The sequence below is a fragment of the Puma concolor genome, chromosome A1 (assembly GCF_028749965.1).
Source record: "Puma concolor isolate L17-30 chromosome A1, mPumCon1.1.hap2, whole genome shotgun sequence".
NCBI lineage: Eukaryota > Metazoa > Chordata > Mammalia > Carnivora > Felidae > Puma > Puma concolor.
In genome coordinates, this window is record NC_141667.1 from 152,347,463 (window position 1) to 152,370,805 (window position 23,343).

Sequence of the window (23,343 nt, forward strand, 5' to 3'; positions counted from 1 at the left end):
ATTCACAAAGTAAAAGGATATAAAGTATCTGATACCATGTACCTGAAACATGAGTGGGAAAGGAGTAAAGAATATGTTCAAATGTAAGCGACTATCAACTTAATGTAGATTTCTATATGAAGAAAATGTTATATACAAATATAATGGTAACCACAAATCTAAGTGCAGTAATAGATATGCAAAAAAATGAAGATAAAGGAATCCAAGTGTATCACTAAAGAAAACCACCAAACTGTGGGATGAAAGAACAAGAGAACAAAGAGAACTACAAACACAAACGCAGAACAAATAACAAAGTGGTAATAAGTTACATACCTATCTACAATTCCTTTGAATGGAAATGGACTAAATGCTCCAGTCAAAAGACATAGGATGATGAAATGGCGAGAAAGCAAGATCCATCATATGTTGCCCATATGAGACTCACTTTAGATCTGAAGACACATGTAGATTGAAAGTGAAGGAATGGAGAAGTATTTATCATTCAAATGGAAGTGAAAAGAAAGCTGAGGTAGCAATACTACTATCAGAGCAAAGACTGTAACAAGAGACAAAGAAGGACACTACATGATCATAAAAGGAACAATCTAAGAAGACGATGGAACAATTGTAAATATGTATGCACCCATAATGGGAGCACTCAAATACATAAGGCAGCTAATAACAAACATAAAAGAAGTAATAAACAGTAATACAATAATAGTAGGGGCTTTCATACACCATTCAGATCAATGGATAGATGATTGAAACAGAAAATCAAAAAAGAAATAGTGGCTTTGAATGACACTTTGGACCAGATGGATCTAACATATTCGGAACATGCCATCCGAAAACAGCAGAATACACATTGTTTTCATGTGCACATGGGACACTCTCCAGAATAGGTCACATATTACGCCACAAAACAAATCTTAACAAATTCAAAAAGATCGAAATAATAACAGTGCATCTTTTCTGACCACAACACTGTGACACTAGAAGTCAATAGCTAGAAAAAGTATGGAAAGAACACAGATACATAGAGGTTAAATAGCATGCTGCTAAACAATAAATGGGTCAACCAAGAAATCCAAGAAGAAACAAAAAAATACATGGACACAAATGAAAATGAAAAGACAGTGCTCCAAAATCTTCGGAATGCAGCAAAAGTGGTTCTAAGGGAATTTTATAGCAACACAGGCCTACCTCAAGAAACAGGAAAAATCTCAAATAAACAACCCAACCTTACACTTAAATCATCTAGAAGAAGATGACCAAACAAAACCAAAATCCAGCAGAAGGAAGGCAATAATAAATATTAGAGCAGAAATAAATGATATAGAAACTAAAAAAAAAAACAAACAAACAGTAGAACATCAATGAAACCAGAAACTGATTCTTTGGAAAAAAACAAAATTGATAAGCCTTTAGATGGACTTATCCCCATCCCTGAAAAAAAGAGGACTCGATAAACAAAACAGGAGGGGTGCCTGGGTGGCTCATTTGGGTACGTGCCAGACAGCATATTGTACACCTGAAACTAATATAATACTGTATGTCAACTATACTAGAATTAAAATTAAATTCAAAAAAGGGAATAATGAAGGTTTTGTCATGTTGAGTGTGAGGTGTGGTAAAAAGGCCAAGTAGAAATGACTAGTGGATGGCTGAAGCTATAATTCTGATTGCTAATGAGAACATAGCATGATTTGGGAGTTATTAGTAAGGAAATAACAAATTCATGAAAGGGAGATCTCTGAGGGATGGAGAGTACAAGAGCAAAAAATCAAGATCCAGTAATGAAAGAGTTTATGGAATTGTTAGCTCAGTCTAGTTCTTGATGTATACATGGGAAAAACTGAGGCCCAGAACAAAGAAAAAACTTGCTTACAATTACTCACTAATTCAGTGGAATCAGAGTCTATGTCTCTTCACTCCCTGTCCATAGCCCCCTTTCTTCCACTAATACTTATCTCAACCAATTTAGATGTTCTGCAACAGACGACTAGAGCTGCTCAAGTGAAATCGAAACTTGAAATGGAAACCAAAATCACGTACAGGAGAGAATATTGCCTTCCTTATTTTTAATCATTTCTGCCCAGCAATTCTTAGGTTTATGTTAGAAGACATGACCTCTGGGGATCAGGAGACTGCACATTCCCTGGTGATTACACATGAGTTTATTTCTCTCTCATTAAAAAAAATTTTCCCCTTAAGTTTGTTACTTGTGTGTGTGTGTGTGTGTTTGTGTGCATGTGTGTGTGCGTGTGTGTGTGTATTATTGTGTTTTGTTTATGTTTTGCTAATTTTCTTTCTTGGAGGACCGTTTGCTGAAAGATATTTGAAATATTGCTAGGGAACATATGGCTCATATTTCAAAACAAGAATTTCCCCTTTCCCTCAGCTGCTGGGGAACCCTGTCCTGAACATACTCACCACTTCCTCTGCCAGGAGATTTACCTTGACATGCTTCCTAATTCATACTCCTCGTCCTTCAACTTTCCCCACCAGTGACAGAGAAATTAAAATTCACTTTTAACCACTGTTTATTAATGTCTGTCTACCGTGAATCAGGGTTCCATTTAATTGAAATGAATTATTTCAGTAGCCAAGTGTGATCGGTATAATTTTACCTGTCTTATAAATAAGGAAATTGAGACACAGATAACGGGTTGTGTGACATGACTATGGTAGACAGAATAAGGATCCTCCAAAGCTGTTCATGCCCTACTTCCTAGAACCTGTGAATATGTTACCTTACATGGCAAAAGTGACTTTACATATGTAGTTAAGGATTTTGAGATGAAAAGATTATGCTGGATTATTTAAGTGGGCCCAACATAATCACAGAGGTCCTTAAGAGGAAGTCTGAAGGGTTAGAGTCAGATGAGACATGGTGATGGAAGCAGAGAGGTTAGAGAGACACAGATTTGAAGATGCCATGCTCTTGGCCTTGAAGATGGAGGAAGAAGCCACGAGCCAAAGAATGCAGATGACCTCTAGAAACTGGAAAAGACAAGGGAAGAGATTCTCCCCAGAGCCACCAGAAGGAATGTCACACTGCTCACACTTTGAAATTAGAACTTCAAAAACATTTTTAAATAATTGTTACTGTTTCCTTCTGAGAGAGAGACAGAGTGTGAGTGCATGAGGGGCAGAGAGAGAGGGAGACACAGCATCTGAAGCAGGCTCCAGGCTCTGAGCTGTCCACACAGAGCCCAATGTGGGGGTGGAACTCACAAATCATGAGATCATGACCTGAACCGAATTCAGATGCTTAACCAACTGAGCCACCCAGGCAACCCTAAATTTTTTAATTTACTTTTGAAAGAGAGAGAGAGAGAGAGAATGAGAACGTGAGGGGTGAGGGGCAGAGAGAGAGGAAGACCCAGAACTTGAAGCAGGCTCCAGGCTCTGAGCTGTCAGCACAAAGCCCAACGCAAGGCTTGAACCCTCGAGCCATGAGATCATGACCTGAGCCAAAGCCGGGTGCTTAACCAACTGAGCCACTCAGGAACCCCTGAAATTAGAGCTTCTTACCTCTAAAATTGTAAGATAACAAATTGGCATTGTTTTAAGCCACTAAGTCTGTGGTAATATATTACAAAAGCAAAGGAAGCTGATACATTAAAGTTAAACAGCAGGTAATTTTTCCAGTGATTTCTGTTTTTCCACATGTAAAGATTGCACTCTATAGACATGTAACTGAACCCTATCTTGCTTGACACTGTTTACCCCTTATTTCTTTGTGACTCTCTTCCCTTCCATCTAAGATAGTAGATGCTCCTTAACCTCCTCCTCATTCTCTGATCATTTTCTAAATTATGGGTTCCATCTTTTACTTATCGTCTTCTGAATATATTTCTCTTTCCTTTCCATCTCCTTGCTTCCCTTTTCTTTCCTCCATTTCATACTGTCCCTAACATTCACCCTTCATAACTCCTACTTTTTACATTTATACTAATAATTCCCAAGAATGTCTCTTCTCTAAATTTTAGACTCCCCGGTTCATATCTATCCTTGGAGAACTGAGAACCAAGGCAGAGAAAAATTTAAATACAGCTATTGACCAAAGACCAATAACCTTCAAAAGTACAATAGATATGACCTTTCAATAGAGATGATAAAAGTCAGAAGACAATATATTTACATCTTTCTTTAAAGTTTTTAACATTTATTTATTTTTGAGAGACAGACTATGAGTGGGGGAGGGGCATAGAGAGGGAGACACAGAATCAGGATCAGGCTCCAGGCTCTGATCAGTCAGCACAGATCCCGATGCAGGGCTCAAACTCGCAAACTGAGCTGAAGTCGGCTGCTTAACTGACTGAGCCACCCAGGTGCCCCATTAGGAGATAACTCTGAATGTTAACTGAAAATGTTGAACACAATATGATGTGTGTAAACTATGATATTATTGTTTAGATACCTCACTACATGACAAGAATGAATGCTACCATGAATGAAAATGAATACATGCTCTATGATGAAACTCCAATGCTTCATTAATTCTATGATTGTGAAATTTTCATTTAGTATTTTCACCATAACTTCAAAGAGAATTATAAGTTAACTTCATCTTCAATAATTGTGCTAGTCCAGGATAATTTGGGGTACCTGGACCAGAAGTTCCTAAAAGTTCTGTGACTCAAACAGTGGTTCATTCCCTATATTGGACTGTGTTAGCAAATCGTACCCCATCCCACCAAGATAGATATCTCCAGGACTGAGAAAGTGGAAGACCATTGCAGAATTGGAAAGGGTCCCACTCCCAGTTCCATCTTAGAACAGCAATGGGTACATATGGTCATTCCTGTAAAAACAAAGCACTTCCACTCAGAGATCCATTTGGAATTGGACCCTGCAGACATCTACTCTTTGCTGTACATGAATGGTCTTAAAAAAGAAAGTGCTAAGGAGAATGATCAACAGAGAGAGAATTTCTATTTTGTAAGTTACACCTGCAAGAATGCTAATATAGGGAAGAGGTAGGAAATCTTAAGAACAGTTCTGGCCTATTTTCAGATCAAGTACTTTTTCCTTGTTGGTCAAAACATTTATTATATCCCTGAGGTCTGTTTAAGTTGAATGGGTGAGACTGGTATTCAAGGCATTTCTAAAGCACAGTCCCCCAAAGTCATAGTCTTCTCTGCTTATTGCAACCCCAAACATCTTTTGTTTGTATGGCCTGAAAGTGTCAGCTGCAAGAGAGGAGTTCCTCCAGCATTGTTTCTTTTCCAATTTTATTTAGTTATTGTCTTCGCCTGGTTCTTCTTCTGGGACACCTCCAAAGCTGTTGCTGAGGACCAAGGGCACTCCTGGTTCACTTTTTGTGACATCTTCAGTGGCATCTGGAGCACTGTGGACATTGTCCAGCTATTTTCTTTTGCAGCTGCAGGAAACGTCAGGTGGAGCTGTATGAGATTGTGTGGCATGCTGTTTGGGGCAGATCTGACAACAGGTCTAGGGTTTATTTTGGAACGTGCCTTTTGAGATATGGGGGTGGAAGTTTCCCTGCAGAACCCATGGCTGGCATGAAGGAAGAGACCCTCCCATGGTTGTCCTGGGGCTCAATGAAGGCCACATCCCAGTGTCATCGGGGCCCCATCCCTGATTGCCCTACATTTTTTACTGCTAGTCCTTCTACTGCGTTGCTGTCCTATTCATACTCTCTTTGAGAGCTGTCAACATCCCCTTCTCTGTTGAGGACCCTGGCACATGTGAGTATTGTGGGACACACAGTGGTGATATGTGCCTCTGTCTCACATGGATGTGATTTTACACACACCAACAGAAGGACATGAGTGTGTGGGGAACAGACAGTGTGGACTCCCCTGATCGACTTGCCTCCAGATGAGGCAGCATCTACAGATCCTGAAACTCATAGTTGGAAGTGGTACCCTGAGGTGACCCCGTATTTCCCACAGCATTATTGGAGGTTCACGGGACCCAAGGACATTGGAATCTCCCAATCAGATAGGGATCCTATAAGCCCCCTCTCCATTTATACTGCATCTACTAAGTGCTCCCAGGGATGCACAACTAGGCAATTTGAGCAGTTGTACCATCTCAGGTTCTCTCCATGACCAGGAATGAAGCCTGTGTCATCCTGCCCATCCTCCAGGCCGTCACTCTCCCCATGACTGTGCAGGACGTTGCCTAGGTCCCTCCTTGCAACTCATACTCCGTGTTCCCCTTCCTCTTCCCTTCCCAGATGTACTCCATTTCTATTCTTCTGACAGCCTCCACAATTATACTGTTCTCAAATACGAGGAAAGAAAGATGATTTCCTGGCACCACTCAATCAACCCCTGATCTCTCCTGTTTGGAGAGTACCTATCATGCATCTGGGCTGCTGGGTACTGAGAGGGAGAGAGTACTGACAGCATCCACATATCCAGTGTCCATTCTGTCACTGAGATGACCTTCTTTGGGACACAATTTTAGCCAAAAACAACCTCAATATTTCCCTTAACCTTAAAATATGTTAAGCGAACCTGTTGTCAATCATTTCTCCTATTTTCAAAAAATCTGGAAACACTATTGCATGGGGAGATCTGTATTGATCTCAGTTCAAATGGTAGCTAATGCACATACATTCAGGTACTAGACACTTGTGTACTATTCAACGTGGATCTTGTGTTGATATAGAAATGTTTCTTAATTTCTATAGTTATTATACTATGATTGACTTAAGGAATTTAAATTTATATCCATTAAATCACTGAAAAAACTGCCTAACATTTTATACTGTTCTGGTTGTACAGGACAGTGAATGAAAAAATTATTCTCAATCAACTTAGTGAGTAAATTTCCATGGTACCTTCTTCTGGTACGGGAAGAGTGTGCACCTGATGTGTGACCAGAAGAAATCTGCTTTCTTTATGGATGTGGTTGTCCTGGGTGGCACATCTTGTGCTTCATTGCTATGGTAATTTCCTGGGAAATGCAAAGAATTAGAGAGTAAGTTTGGCATCTTGCTGGCAGAAGACCATAGAACAATTCATCATACTTTACACATATTCGACCTCCCACTATCCCTACTCGCCAGCTTCCCAACAAATCTCATGCTTTTAAAATGGACTTAGGAAGATGTCGATCTTTGGTTTGCATTGAAAACAGCCAACAACCAGGTTTGGTGGGCCAATCCTGTTACTTAGCAGAGACATTAATAGAAATGCAGTAAAGCGCAGTCACCACACCTGATGGCCAGGGTTGACATCACATTAAGAATCTGCATGTACCTGACAGAGGTAGGAGAGGGCTCTGTTCCTCAGTTTCCTGTTCTCACATGTGAACATGTTAATATGCTATGCTCATTTGTGTGCTGTGATGGGGCTGAAAGTGATCTACTACAAGTGAAACCTCAAGAACAGTAAAGTGTGCTGCTTCACAATTCACAAGATTTGGGTCTAAATTAAACTCGAATCATAATTTGACTCTGTTTATATGCATAGTGTCTTAGGATAACTACCTTAAGTTGTTCATTTGTCAAAGCCTTCAGACTACATCAAGTCCCTCTTTCCACTGGCAGATGGACATGAATGTGAGTGGGGGTTCTCTCGTCACATTGGTGAGGTTCTCTTTCCCCACCTTGCAGTACACAATGTACCCTTCTCTGCTCTTTGGAAGAGAGCCAAGTGCTCACAGTGATGCTCAGTCTCTGAAGACGTTCATCTCTTTGAATTACACTTTTTGCCAAGCAAACAGAACTACAACTATGGTCACTGGTGGGTGCCTGATTTTCCATCTGAGAAAAGCAGGTTTATTCTCCGCAACAGTACCTGAAGATAAATGTTAGATCCCATTCTAAGCAGGTGGAAAAAGGAGTGACTTCTCCCCAGCTAGACTTGTCAGTTCCTGCTTTCTCCAATTCCTACTGGATCTAGGTGTGGCAGGTGGCTGCATGGCAAGCCACCTGCAGAAGGAACAGACCCTGCCCTACCACACTGTGACTCGAGTGATGTTGGAAAGATTCACTGTGGAGCCTCGGATGAAGAGTGCTGTGTGTGAGCAAAGTGGCAAGAATGATGTACCATGACCAATCATGCCACAAGACCTGCCAGGAGGTGAGGTCCTGTTGTCACTGACTCTGTGACAGATATTGTACTACATGTGATTTGTTTTCCTGGTACATTGACATCTGTTGGGCGTACAATGAACACATTTAAATTGTACTGTATGATGCACTTTTATATGCATACACATTCACGATGTAATGGTGATAGGATTTTTTTATTGAGATAGTCGACACCATTAATTATAATGTTTAGGGAGGTATATACATCATGGAAACACACTGTACACCAAACTCTCTCTCACACACACACATGCTCACACACAGACACACAGACACACAAGCACTGAGAGTTACATAACATGGATTCACACGTAGACAAACCTACCTCCCTGAACACAAACATACACCACTTAATGGCACTACCACTGCTTCCACAGATGCTATGTGACCATAGGTCTTTTCTGGGAAAACCCCTTTGGACTGCCATGTGTCTTATTCTAATTACAGCAGGAGCTGGAATCAGGGTGGCTCTGCACAAGAAATCTGCAAGAAAGCCACACCTTTCTCATCTTCCAGATTTCTCCTCCCAAGTGAGGGACTCCAGAATACATACCACTTTCACATTCCAGTGGGGTGCTCTGCAATGTCATAAAAGAACACACTGTGAGGGTCAGATCATGCTGTGTTTTGTTTGCACAACTCTTTAGTTATCTTAGTGACATGAGCAAATGAGATGGGAAAGAGCAATAGAGGCCAGCGAACCCCAAAGCAAGAGCAGAGCAAACATAATCATAGACAAAGGCATCAAAGATTCCTAGAGGGTATACGTCCCAAGCCCTTTTTAAAATTTTTAAATGTCTATTTATTTTTGAGAGAGAGACAGAGTGCAGCTGGGAGAGGGTCAGAGAGAGAAGGAGACACAGAATCCGAAGCAGGTTCCAGGCTCTGAGCTGTCAGCACACCCCCTTATGTGCTGCTCGACCTCATGCTCCGTGAGATCATGACCTGAGCGAAATTTGAACACTTAAACGACTGAGCCACCCATGTACTCCCCTAGTCTATTTGGAAAAATGATATCCAAGAATGAAAATTCGCTGCTGGTGAAGAGCTCACTATCCTGCAGATGGTACCTGATTCTGCTATTTTGAAACACCTTTGTAACCATGTATCTGTTGGTAATGGACTGTCACTGGACATTGTCACTTTTAACTAAGTGGTATATACCAATCAGTGTGCACACACTGAGAGTCATGTACCTTAATTCTATTTAAGGAGAAATAAAATAATCTTTATTCTTACACAAGGAAAGGCAAGCTTACCTCCGAAGTCGATGTGGTATCTCCGTCTCTGCTGTCAATGGAAACTTCTTCTGTCCAGTCACTGATGGAACCTAACAAGATACACAGATAGTTTCAGGATGCCAGTGGGACTGCTCAGGAATTTTTTCTGGGTTTTTGCTTCATGGAGTTATTGACACAAGTATATGGAGATGGGTGGTTCCTGAGTATCAACTGACCTGCTGCTGGGTCATCCTTGGTAGATAAAGAAAGGTAAAGGAAAGGAGCAGGGAAGGAAATAGAAACAGGGACTCTGAATTTTAGCTGCAGGGAATCTCACCAATGTGAAATATTGGAAACAGTGAGATGCATGCTATGCTTTGCTGATGGAGTCCTATGACCCAATGCCTCTTTGAAGTTCAGGAAATGATCCTGCATTGTGGACAATTTGAAGACAATGTGTGTGCCCTGGCTGTGCTGGAGATATGCAACCAGGGTGGTGGGAACAATCCTCACTACCAAAGTTTACTGTGGGTTCCTGTTTACCAGCGTCCTTTTAGTGTGCACTACAAGGTTTGAGCATGTCTTAAGGCTTATGATACGGTTATGAAATTGACTAGAAATCTTCCTGATTCTTCTCTGCCTGGACTCCATATGAGAGACGATCCTAGGTGTGAAAGATATCTGGCCAGTTATTTCTCCTCCATCTCCATCAAGGGAATATGAAACAAACATTCAGGTACAGCAGTTCTGAGGGAAGAATGTACTATTGTAGGCAGTGTGTGCAATGAGCCTGACTTAGAGTCCTGGAAATTGGACACCTGCACTCTGTGTAAGTAGCACTTGTCTTCTGAAGAAACACAAATTCCACACATATCACATCACATCACAGGGAAACAACCCACGACCCTCATACACAAAAACCACACCACCTAAATGACCTCTGTGCTGTCAGGAACTGTGGAACAAGGTTACATTTTTACCATACAATCCATTTTTCTCACAAAACCCCATCCGCCACTCCCAGCAGGAACCCAGAAATCAGGGATTCTCTCCAGACCAAAACAGATGTGAAAGCCTCACCCTCAGAGTCAGCAAGAGTTGTTCTCAAGAAGTTTCCAATTCCAGAATATATACTATGAACCATTACTGTGGTCTCACCCTGCAATTACAGAAAAGGCAACAGTGCGAGGTTCACATCATCCTGTGCACAGGGTTTGCATGTGGATTTTGTTCTCAGGGTGATGTTAGCAGCTAGTTGGAATGCAGGTTTTGAGTCAATGACTTCAAACAATCATACAAAGGTGACCTGTGAAAAGGCTCCTGTTTTCAAGGCCAAATCTCACAAGTCACTTTAATCAACACATACAAAATTCTTTTCCACAGAGGAAAATTATCTCCTGACAAATGATGACTACCATACAGTTTCTCACTGGTGGTGTCATTATTACTTTTTTCCCTTGGGAAAATCATATCAGTTGGTGATAGAATCTCAGGAAAAACCTTGAGCAGTAGTAAATTGGATATAACCTCACGGATAGCCAAGCACAGATGTTCATATCTTAATTCCTTTGAAATCGAAGTAAAGCAATAGTGCTCTTTCAGAAAATATCTTTACCTGAGGAAGAGTTATGGGTGCTTCCTCCGCCTTTGTGCTGGGAAGCTCTTGCATCAGGCCCTTGGGGGCAGCTAGGAGGAATCAGAGCAACTGTCAAGACACTGGTGGGGCAGTTCAGGAACTAGTCAGAGGTTTTACTGATTGAACATGAGGCGACTATGTGCATGTGGGTGAAGAGTAATTATGGACTGTGCTGCAGCTGGGCATTCTCTAGGGGGACCAAGGACGGCACAGAAAAGGAGCAGGAAAGATATGGGCAACAGGGCTTTTGTCTTTCTAGCAAAGACGATCCTGATGAAGGTGAGATAGTTAATGAAAGTCATGGAAGCCATGAAGTACCTTGTATATCAAGATTGAGTCTCATAGCCTCTCTTGATGGCTTGAAGGTCAGCCAGGTTATCACTGTCTTCCTCTTTGAAAATCTGTTCTTCCTCCAGAATCCTCATCGTGTATCTGCTAGGATTTTATATTCAGCATGTCTACTTTGGAATTTGTCATTGATGAAAGGCAACTATGAATGTGAAGCTGTATTTCATCCTAGGAAATAATCCTCTTAGATTTCCTCATGAGTCATTTGTCATAAAAATTATTACATCTACAAGCCTTGAAAATACTGACATCCCACCATGTGAAAGAAAACACTATCAATCTCCGAATATACTCCTCCCACTTTTCTTTGGTGTATACAATTTATGTGTGTCCAGTGAGTCAGTGGCTGTCCATCATGGCCCACGCCATCCAACACATGAGAAGTTCCTTACTGAGGGGAGGCCTGGAATGAGCACTGAAAATCTCTACCATTGCTGTGCAGGAGGTTTGAAATAAGAGTGCTAGACACACAGCTTACCACCCAGTTTTACTTTGAAGTCCTGTTTCAGAATGGCCTGTGCTTACAGTATCATAGTATTTATTTCCTTTTGTGTTCAGGTTTATTCCCTTAGTTTGAGAAAGTTCATGGGCAGGGGAAGAGCACAGAGAGAGAGAGAGAGAGAGGGAGAGAGAGAGCATCCCAATCAGGTTCCATGCTATCAGCACGGAGTTTGACAAGGTGCTCGATCTCCAGAACCTTGACAGCATAACCTGGGCCATAATAGAGTCAGACACTGAACCGACTGTGCCACACAACAGCCCCCAGAATTGGAGAATTTCTAATGCTTATGAGAATGTTATCAAATACACTAAGTGATCTCTCTCTTCCTTTTCTGCTATTGCCCATGTATAAGCAATGACCTCATCTATGAGAGATGTGGACCGACACTGTCCTCCATGCAGCATCACAGCTTCCCGAATCTCTCGGCTGACCATAAGAATGTAGCCTTTCTATGTGCATTTGAGACCAATGGCATGCCCAAATTATCTGCACCTACTTCTGTGCCCTGCTTATGTGACCATTTAGGCCACTGTGTAAGTTTGGGAAGTGATTGGGCCTTGTAGAGTCTAGCATTTCCAGGCAGCTACACATTGCTAAAATTCATTTCCTCTGTGACTAATGGTGTCATGGCTGAGTGCTAGGTGTATATTAGTAGTCCAGAGCAACTGGGGACTGATTCCTGGGTTCAGACCTTGGCTTTCCACGTAATAGGGCAAGGGTTTGGGTCATACAGAATACATGGTCATAGTGCTTTACTGGACATTCTCTCTCCATACACCTTAACCATCATAACCAGGAGGAACCCAGAACAAGGATGCAACCTTCTTTATCCCTTAGAGTTTTCAACAAAGACTGATTTTCCTGAATATGTACACTTTTCCTTTGCCCCGGCGTCAGTCTGTAGTTGAGAAAATAAAACACGATGAAGGTCACACCATCCTATACACTTTGGCACAGGTCTTTTGTTTGGTGAAGATCAGGAATTAAAAGATTGGGTACACTGGTTGCGTTATTGCCCACCCCCAAGTTAAGGAGGACACATGTAAGGATTTTGTGCTTTTTATGGAAGATGTGTCAAGTTCATTCTTATTACCAAAGGCAAAATTCTCTTTAGGAGGAACATGCCCTGCTGAAGAAAGTGTTCACTTGCATATGGTTTGAAATGGGGGATGTCATGTTTTATTGCCCCTTCATAGCTGCTGTCACTTGGTAATAGACTTTCACTCATCATTCCCCCAAGCAAGGAAACTGCATATCTCATCATTAAGGTTATTAGATTTCCCTCCCTGTATTCAATTGAAGAGGTAAGAAAGTAAGTAACATTTCTATCTCAGAGAAAGTGGGGCAAGATTACCTGATTTCCTGGGTAATTCAGAGAAATAGAGAATAAGGTTGGCATCTTGCTGGCAGAAGACCATAGAACAACTGGTCATACTTTACTCATAGTTCAACCTTCCATTCTCCCTACACTCAACATCTGCTTGAAAAATTTCATGCATCAAAAAATGGACTTAGGAAGATGTTGAGCTTTGGTTTGCACTGAAAACGGCCCACAGCCAGTTTGGTGGGCCAATCCTGTTATTTAGCAGAGACATTAAGAGAAATGCAGTAAAGCACAGTCACCACATGTTATGGCCAGGGTTGACATCACAATAAGAATCTACACACACCTGACAGAGGTAGGAGAGGACTCCATTCCTCCATTTCCTGTTCTCACGTGTGAACGTGTTAATATGCTGTGCTCATTTGTGTGCTGTGATGGGGCTAAAAGTGATGTACTACAAGTGAATCCTCGAGAACAATAAATGTTGGGTGCTTCACAATTGCTCTGTAAGTGTTCTGTTACTGCATGTATGCAGAAGGAGCTAGACAAATAATGGTTTACTCCAGAGAGGAGAGTTGGAGGGCTGTATCATGTCGGAGGGTGTAAGTTCAGTCTCTCACCTTCCCATGGGAATGATTCTCTACAGTTCAGAGAGTACGTATATTATCTACTCTAGTCATCCCCACGTCAGCACTGTTGGGAGGGCAAGCAGTGGCTGTCACTCATATTTTACAGTGGTGGAGACAGTAATAAGGGACACGAAGTGACCTGATTGGAGTGTCTGCCATGATGTGTGATGAATCCTGGACTGCAAGGTAGTTAGCTCTCTGGGTCAGAGATCCCTGACCACCTGAGATCTTCCCAGGGTCTGTGAGGAAGTGCTCTGGACCTCTGAATCAAGAGCTGTCCTCACTTACAGACATCCTCCTGTCCCGAAGTTTCTATGGGAGACAGTGGGTGCTTGGCAGGAGGGGTCTGTGCTACAAAAATAATCTGAATCCTAACCCAGCATCCTGCCTCTCTGTTTCAGTTGACAGAAAATATGGTGCAGTTTTTCCAAATCAAGCCCCAATGGAAGACCAGGGAAGTGCACCTTTGGCCATCCTCCCCTAGCTTTTCAGAAAGTCACCTCACTCACCCACGGCATTCCCAATAGCCATTTGACCACTCACATGGACGAGTGATCTTCTTGGTACCAAAGCTGATCCAAAATTTTGGGATTCCAAACCAACTGCCACACTAGGACTCAGACAAGAATTCACTACCCTTCAACTGGCCAACCCTGGATAAGAAGTTCATGAGGATGAACAGGAAAGTTACCATCTGTGCTGGGGCTTGCTAATGGAATGAATTAAGTCTACAAGGCTCAGAGTCTTACTACTGATCTGAGGAAAATCCTGAGGGCCCTGGAATGAGTTCTGGTCTAGAGGCCTAGAGCAAGCTTGGATGCAGTGGCTGCAGAAATACCTCCTTGCTCCTTTCTTCCTCTCCCATATCTAGTCTTTATTCTTAGATCTCTTTATCCTATCTGGACATTGTACATGCAGAGGGCAGATTCCTGTCTCTTCTTAGAGGTCTCCTCCTTGTGCACAGCCTGGAGACCCCACTTCAGGTCTCCCTTTGATGGTTATCAGACAGTCCATTATTTAGTTGCCAAATATTCCTTCCACCGACCCAGTGGCATGTTCCCTTCTCCATTGCACTCAGGCATCACCCAGACAGCTCATGCTCCCTTCCATATCATCCCAGGAAAATACCCAAGAAATCCCAGTTTATTTCCTTCTAAAATGTCCCGATTTAGACTGCTCATATTTACGTTCAGACTTGGACATCTGCATTGAGGAAAGTTGAGCTCAAATGCCCTTCCATGTCATGTCTGTTGCTGGGGTGGAATCAAGATTCTCCTGACCCAATGAGAGCCGTGTGGGTGCATTCACTGTGTGTGTTCCCAGTAAGACTGTGTACATAATAGGCATTCACAAATAGCACAGTTTTCAGTATTGAGGAAGATCTTTATGAAAGCCAGCTCCATGGAAAAATCAAATGTAGAACTTAAGTATTACAGCAAAATAAGATACTACATTCATAGAACTCAGTTGACAGGGGTGGAGGTGAACACCAAGAGAAAAGTTCAGTAAAAAATAGCCTACTTGAAAGAACAGAATTCAGAAAATCAACAAGAACATACTTAAAGAACAGCAATTCACATTTCCTGTCATGGGGAACTTCTTACCAGTGACCAAACTGCAACAGCTCAGCTCGCACAGTGACAGGAAAGGAAGCAAAGGTGCATCATCACATCTCCATGGCAATGAGTCATCAGAGAACTTTCAGAGTGAAGGCACCTCTACATTCTGTGGGTCCAGCTTGCTCCTGTCTGACCTAGTGTGTGTCCTCACAGGCAAGTGGGCCATTTAAGATGGTATGTTTGGTTTCAAAACCTGAATCCTATCCCACACCATATTCTTCTCTGTTTGTGAAGACAGGGATAACAGAAAAAAAATGTCCTGCCTTCTAATGAAGTTAACAGTAAAATTTTCAGTTTGGAGAGGAATAAATGGAACATGTTCAGAACAAAAAGAGATTCCTTTCTTGAGTAGAAATCCCAGCTCATCCCATTTTTGCAATTCCTTATTAATGGGACATATTTAGACAAAACAATTCACATTTGTTCTAGAGAGAAAATGAGCATCAATAGGAATTCAGTTTTAAAATGTCATATTACTCTCTCAGCACATAACTATCAAGTTATATCTTATCCTGTATTACATATCTTTACACTCTATGCAACAATATCTGTACATTTAGTTAACTCTTCTGAACTCCAAGAATATTGTCACTGGTGCAATACATATTCACGGAGCAATTAATAAAGACTCGATGTATTCAGTAAAAGTATAATCAAGGCTATTTTTGTCTCAATGTATTTATTACTGTGTTTATTGATTCCTTTATTTCCTTATGTATTTAGTTATTAATTTATTTGAATAGCTTGAGATGGGGAGAGGGTATGAGGTAGAGAGGGGAAACCATAGCATGCTTCATGCTAGCACGGAGGTCGACATAGAGCATAGTCCCAGGGTCCTGGCATGATGACCTGAGAGAAATCAAGACTCTGACATTCAACAGGTGGAGCCACCCAGGTGCCATCTGCTAAATGAATAGTGTCACATAACAAAACTATACAATTATATATGTGTTCTGACTCTTCGTTCATCCAGTAATTACCACAATCCTCACCATATGGTCATGAAAGCCATAGGCATGAAGGAGAGCAGCCACACAAAACATGGAACAAGTGAATTTTATCACATAAATGGAGAGTGTTGCCATATTTAAAATGCAGTAGGTACCCTTCAAGGAATAGCATGCTATGCAACAAAACTCTCTCAATGTGGATTCATCCAAGTACCCAGAAGGAATCAATCTAATGGGGCATGAATGAAGTATAAAACTGGCATAATATCCATGGTGCTTATTTTCACCAAGGATTACCCCATTGAGGGTCAACTGGTTGGGAAAGAACTGCAAATATTACACTGCTTTGAATAAAGGATGTTTTCAATTGGGAGAGAGCTTCTCTGTATCTAATAACTGGTTTAAAAATGAAGTAATAAATGAAGAGTATGTCAGTAAATCTAGGTAAAACCCTCTGAAAATTCTTGTTGTGGTGGCAGTGGCACATGGTTGCTGAATTAATACACCTCAAAGGACATCCAGAAGTGTTAACGCTTCTGACTTCCAGAGGCAAAACCCAGAATACAGGAGAATGGGGCAGATTGAAAACTCTGATGTTAATGTAGGTTCTAAGTTAGCATTTCATTTTGTATAAGTGTGTTTTCAAAAGACCTTCCCCTTGCAAATGCTGGCAGGATACACTCACTTGACTTTGCTCATGGTCATAGATTGAGGAATTTGACAGGGAATGTGGGGATGCATCTTTTCAGCTCTATGATGTTGGGGCCTCAGTAAGAAAAGCCTGCTGGCACTGAGCTGGAATCCTCTGGATGTGACTCCTTCTCATGTTTGTTCCCAAAAATGCATTTGGCTGGAGGACCTCCGTGAGACTTCCCATTGGCCTAGGCTTTACCAGCACATGTAGGCTTCTTAAAGGCTGAGGGCTCCACAGGGTGGTGAAACAAGTGACCCAGCAGGGGCTCACAGAATTTTTCCAGCATAAATGTGGAAGTTACACAGCATTATTTTTAGGGTGCCTGTCCAACTCATGTAAGCACTAGTGTGTCCTCTGATCCTAGGGAAGGGAATAAACCCACCTTTCACTAGGAAGCATGCCAAAAGAATTGCAAGCTGGTTTGTTATCTTGCCACATGGATAGACAAGTCTTACAGCTTACTAGCTGTCATCCCATTCCAAAGTCTGTGGTGCAGGCCATGTTGCCCTTTGGCACAGGGCCCAAGTGGAAGAACAGCATGGGTTGAATTCCTGCCTCCACCCTCATGAGCTGTTTTGGAAGGAAACACATTTAGAAATACTTCCAGAATGGTTATAAGACAATAAAATGGAATGCATATGAAGAATTGTTCTATCAGGGACTCATGTCCTCCACTGACACATCAAGACCTGATCTGTAAGAGGCCCTCCGCATAGATATATGCAATGTGCAGCGTCCACATATCAATTATGCTGCACTGAAGCTAAAAATGAAACCACAACAATAAAAGCCAAAATCAATCCTCTAGCTCTCTACTTATTGCCCTCGGGTAAATTTCTGCCTTGAATTACAAATTCTGAGACGGTAGTATTCAAAGTGTCTTGCCATTATTTCCATGAAATTCATTATTTGAACATCATAGTTTATTTTGTGTATTTTAAGTTATTATTTAATTTTTGAGAAGGGGAGGGGCAGAGGATCCAAAGCGGCTTCTGTGCTGACTGTAGAGAGCTCGAGTTGGAGCTCGAACACATGTACTGTGAGATCATGTCCTGACCCAATGTGAGAAACTTAACCAACTGAGACCCCCTGACTACCCCCTGGAAATCTTACTTTATATTTGAGGAAAAGTAGAATTCTGACTAAAATATTTTCACATTTCAGTTGATTTCTTTAGGCATTAGAATATGATTTGCAATATTAGTGAATCAGTAAACCTCAAATAGCAGACAAAATATTTAGTTTTTCATTCCCATGCTAAAGTCTTTTGAGCCACACTAGGCCTCGGTTCTCTACCTTGGGCCTTCATGATGCATGTAATTTCCACATGAATATAGGTATTATGTAACTTGTAAGCATTATATGATATGAAGTAATAAATCCACAATATATCATGGAATATAAACATTTGAAACAAAGTTTTTGTCCTTCCAATCCTGTCCAATATAAAAACCATTTTTATGGGTATGTATTCAGGCTTTTTCTGCCGTTCATAAATAAATATATATTTGTCCATATGTATGTGAATTTTCTACCAGTGAGATTAACTCACATTATCCTGTTGTGCAAGTTGTCATTTACAGGAAACCATTAAGAGCATCTTTGTAAATCCGTAACACAGTGACCTCACTCATGTGAACATATGCTCAGTATTCCACTGCACACACCATTAGAAGCAATTCACCGTGAACCAGTTTTTTTTTTTTGTTACAATTTTGCTGTGTGAGAATCCTCTGTATATTTGTTGACGTATAATGAAGAATTCTGTGGATGAGGCTTCTAGAAGTGGGAATATGTAGTGTCAATTTTGAACAAATCTACTTGTAGAAGTATCCTGGATGAAGACATACGAGGTGGTGATGGTCAAGGACACCAGAGGACATACCAGGTGGATGGCACATGTAAGTCATGAAATCCCATACTGAGGATGGGAGGCAGAGAGTTGGCTGGAGAACAGAGCAGGCTTGAAAGCATACAGGGATCATGAGAGACTTAGGAGGGAATGATACACAGGGAAATCAGGAGGAGGGAATGAGTGAAAACATGACAAGGAAAGAGAGTATTCAGGAAAGGCAACCAGCTCAGTCCCTGGTGGGTGGAAGGGAGGACAAATAATTATGATGCATGGAGTCTGTTTGGGGAGGCAAGGTGGATGGTGTCACATAGTTACAAACTGAGTATGTAATTGATCCCCTTTCCTTATTGTCAAAAACTGTGGAGCATATAAAGCACTATGTGGGGATATAATAGTTTGGGTCAATTCTTGGCAATAGAAGGGGAGAGCCGTCCATGAACACGGATAGCAAACCACGCATAGGGTGTAAGGAGCATCAATTGGAAAGTGGGGTCACTGGAAGAGAAAGCCTGGAGTTGGAAAAAGTGGGGCTTCAAGTCAGTGAAGTCAGATGTGGAAGAGACACAACGCTGAGAGGGTGAGGGAGCCCACTGTCTTCTATTATTTTAAGAGTTTAACTGTCACCAAGGCAGTTTATTTCGATTTCTGACTTGATGGAAAGTAAAAAGGAAGGAGGTAGGGTGTAGAGGTACTATCCCCTCCTGTCCAAAGTGAGGGTGTGGTGACTATTCCAGAACAGAAGAGAAACCACATTCGCTCTCACTCTTACCCTGCAGGTTCCTGCACTACATGATACTCCCAGTTCCTCCTCACTTATTTAACATGATTGGTCGCCATTGTTATCATACTCCATCCCTTATACAGCCCCCAGTGTTAGTGCAGCTCCCCTCAGTGACCGCCCTGCCTCAGCAAATCCCCCATGCTGCTTCCTGTGCCCATGAATCCACAGCTGCCTCTGGCTGCAGGTACCAGTGGCCCTGGGGACTGTTCCTGTTGTGAATTTAGGAGATTCGCTCCAGGGTGTCCCTACTTTAGACCTTCCCTGATCCTTCATTCTTGGACCCCTCTCTGTAATCCATAGTTATGCCTTCTCCTGTCTGTAGTACATACTCACTGTTTACTCAGTGTCCTTCAAGTTAAAAAATATCTTTTATACTTACACAAATAGTAAAATACAAGTTAGAAGGTAGTCCACATCAGATTTCCTACCTCCTTTTTCAATGCTTTCAATGATTTTTTTATACAAGAAAAAGATCACCAGTTTTAAAAAATTTTCATTCATATTCTTCAGTGAGTTTGCATTTTTTTTTAAATTTTTTTTTCAACGTTTTTTATTTATTTTTGGGACAGAGAGAAACAGAACATGAACGGGGGAGGGGCAGAGAGAGAGGGAGACACAGCATCGGAAACAGGCTCCAGGCTCCGAGCCATCGGCCCAGAGCCTGACGCGGGGCTCAAACTCACGGACCGCGAGATCGTGACCTGGCTGAAGTCGGACGCTTAACCGACTGCGCCACCCAGGCGCCCCGAGTTTGCATTTTTTTAACACAGAGACTGCACACATCTGAAGAGGTTTACTCAGCCATTTTACTTTTGTGCTGGTATTAGAATCATTTGCATTATTTGTGCACCTGGGTGTCTCAGGCATTTGAACATCTGACTTCACTCAGGTGATGATCTCAGTGTTCCTGAGTTTGGGATCAGGATCAGTGTCTGTACTGATGAGACTGGTTCATTCTGTGCCTCCTTCTCTCTCTGCCCTTCCCCACCTCTCTGTCTCTCTCTCACAAATAAACATTTAAAGAATTACAAAAACAATCACTTTCATTATTTTGAAATCGTGAACATGTATTCTTATATAATTCATATTAAGACAATGAATAGAAGTGTTATTTTATAAACTTTGATGGTTTTGCTGAATTCTCCTACCAGTATGTTATATTAAGGTAAATACCCTGAGCTGATAGTAATGGATTTCATGTCTCACCTGAAAAACCTCACTACTTCTCACTGCACATTCTTCTGGCAGTACTTACATTCATGGTGTAGTGGTAAGAAAGTGAAAAGAAATATTAAATCATGTCTGTCATTGCAATTACCTTTGATGTCTTAACCCTGTATCAATTTTAGATAACAGAAAAGAAATAAAATTATTTACTTTTTAAACCTTCATCTGATTTTTGAGGAGGTAACAGTTTCTTATGAATTTTTGATATTTAAAAGAATATCATGGAAAAGAGTATGTGCTAGGATAATATCCAGCAAGCAAAGTGTAATTACGAAGTATCACTCTTAAAAGCACATGCTCAGGGGCGCCTGGGTGGCTCAGTCGGTTGAGTGTCTGACTTGGGCTCAGGTCATGATCTCACAGCTTGTGAGTTGGTGCCACACATCAGGCTCTGTGCTGACAGCTCAGAGCCTGGAGACTGCTTTGGATTCTGTGTCTACCTCTCTGCCTCTAACCTACTAGCATTCTGTCTCTGTCTCTCTCAAAAATAAATGAACATTAAAAAAAAAATTTTAAAGCACATGCACAAGGGTGCCTGGGTGGCTCAGTCAGTTAAGCATCCAACTTCAGCTCAGGTCATGATTTAACAGTCTATGAGTTTGAGCCCCGTGTCACGCTGTGTGCTGACAGCTCAGAGCCTGGAGCCTGCTTTGGATTCTGTGTCTCCATCTGTCTCTGCCCCTCCCCTGCTCATGCTCTGTCTCTATCTGTCTCAAAAATAAATAAAAAACATTAATTTTTTTTTAAATAGCACATGCACAATGACAAGACAAAGAAGCTACACAAAAAGCATAACCTCAGTAAGGCATGACACAGACAAGGTGCCAAATTCCCACAAGCTTTATGTGACACTATCCGAATAACAAAATACAAATGACACAATCCTGCCTCACTACCTCCCAGGGTTACACGACATATCTTGAGCTTTCCTGGAGAGAAAATCCAGTTCCAGAAATGTCTGTAGGAGACTGAAGGGGAAAGCCAGCAGCAGGCCTGAACCAACATCAGAGGAGAAATTCCCCAAGTGTGAAGACAAATATCAGCACATGGGGAGACCTTAGCCCTGACCACAGGATAGGCAGGTGTCACACACAGTGCTGTGGGCACATGGGGTTCATGAGTTGACAGAAGAGCTCTGGAGACACTACAGTGAAGGGAAGAGAGACAGGAAGGGGACATTTCACATCTGCCTGCCACAAGGGATAAGGAAAAACCGAAGAAGATACAACCAAACTCACTCACAATCACAGAAAAGATCTATGAGATAAAACTAAAAAAATTGTCTAGTTAACACATATTATCATTTTTTGTAAAAGAACATAACAACCACGGACTAAACTCTTGAAAAAGCTTGGAGGATGCAACAATGTACAAGATAAAGAGTGACAAGGAGACAATAGCCATGAGAAAATAAAGATGAAAACATGGAAATGTACAATTATTTTATAGATCACTAATGAAAAGATAAATCATGTGCATTTTGATAGGCAATGTGTGAAAATTGTAGCCACAGCAATAGATGAACATGGCTTTGCATTAGAGTGATGTAAGTGACATGAGCCTCAGTTTCTGTATATTTAAAGACAGTGGTGGTGATGTGGCCACAGAAATGCACACATTCCTGATACCAGGGAATGGAGTGTTTACAGCGGCACATGTTATGTGATACAGTACCCATGAAAATGCACAGTAGAAAGATCACTACAGACAGGAAGGAATTGGAAGGTATGAAGAGTTGAGTGCAGGGGGGACAATGGCCTGACTGCTGGTGCCTCAAGGTTTCTCTGCAGGTCGTGGAAATACTATCAACTTCATCATGGTGGTGGTGACCAAAGCCCATAAATGTACTTAGCATCATTTAATATCTATTGTTTAAATGTTCTCCAGGCCCTGGTGCATGTGTAGTTGGGCTCACATGCATGTGTTCCTGGGACCTCTGTGCTACCTCAGGCAACACTATAATCTGGGTATCACTCCTTCTTCCTCAAGGACTGGTCTCAACACAAAGAGGACTCCCCCATTGGAGCCTCCACAGAAGCTTTACAATTAAAGAGGGTCAAAGATAAGGTCTATGGGATCAGGGGGTTTTGTCTTACTTTCTCGCTATCAGAGAAACACTAACTAACAGTAGCTGTTCCCACTGCCATGAGAGAGAGCACGGTGATAGTCAGTCTTGTCCTCAGGCTGCAGCCCAGAGATGAGCGGAACCCCTGCATTGGCTGAAACATCTCTGGATTCAGAGGAGCAGTTGGGGATCCAAGATCCCAACTGTGTACTTGAGTGGGAGTAGTCATACAGGAGGGACCACATGTGCACACATGTGCACACACTGCTCAGCACTGCACTGAGGGGATAGAGCCCTGCAGCCCAGCCTTGATTTGGGGCCAGAAGGACCTAGCTCTTGTCTCCACCATGGCATGGGTCCTCCTCAGCCTCCTCCATGATGTCACAGGTCACGTGAGGGGAGTTCTCACTGTCTCCATACCAACCAGTACCCAC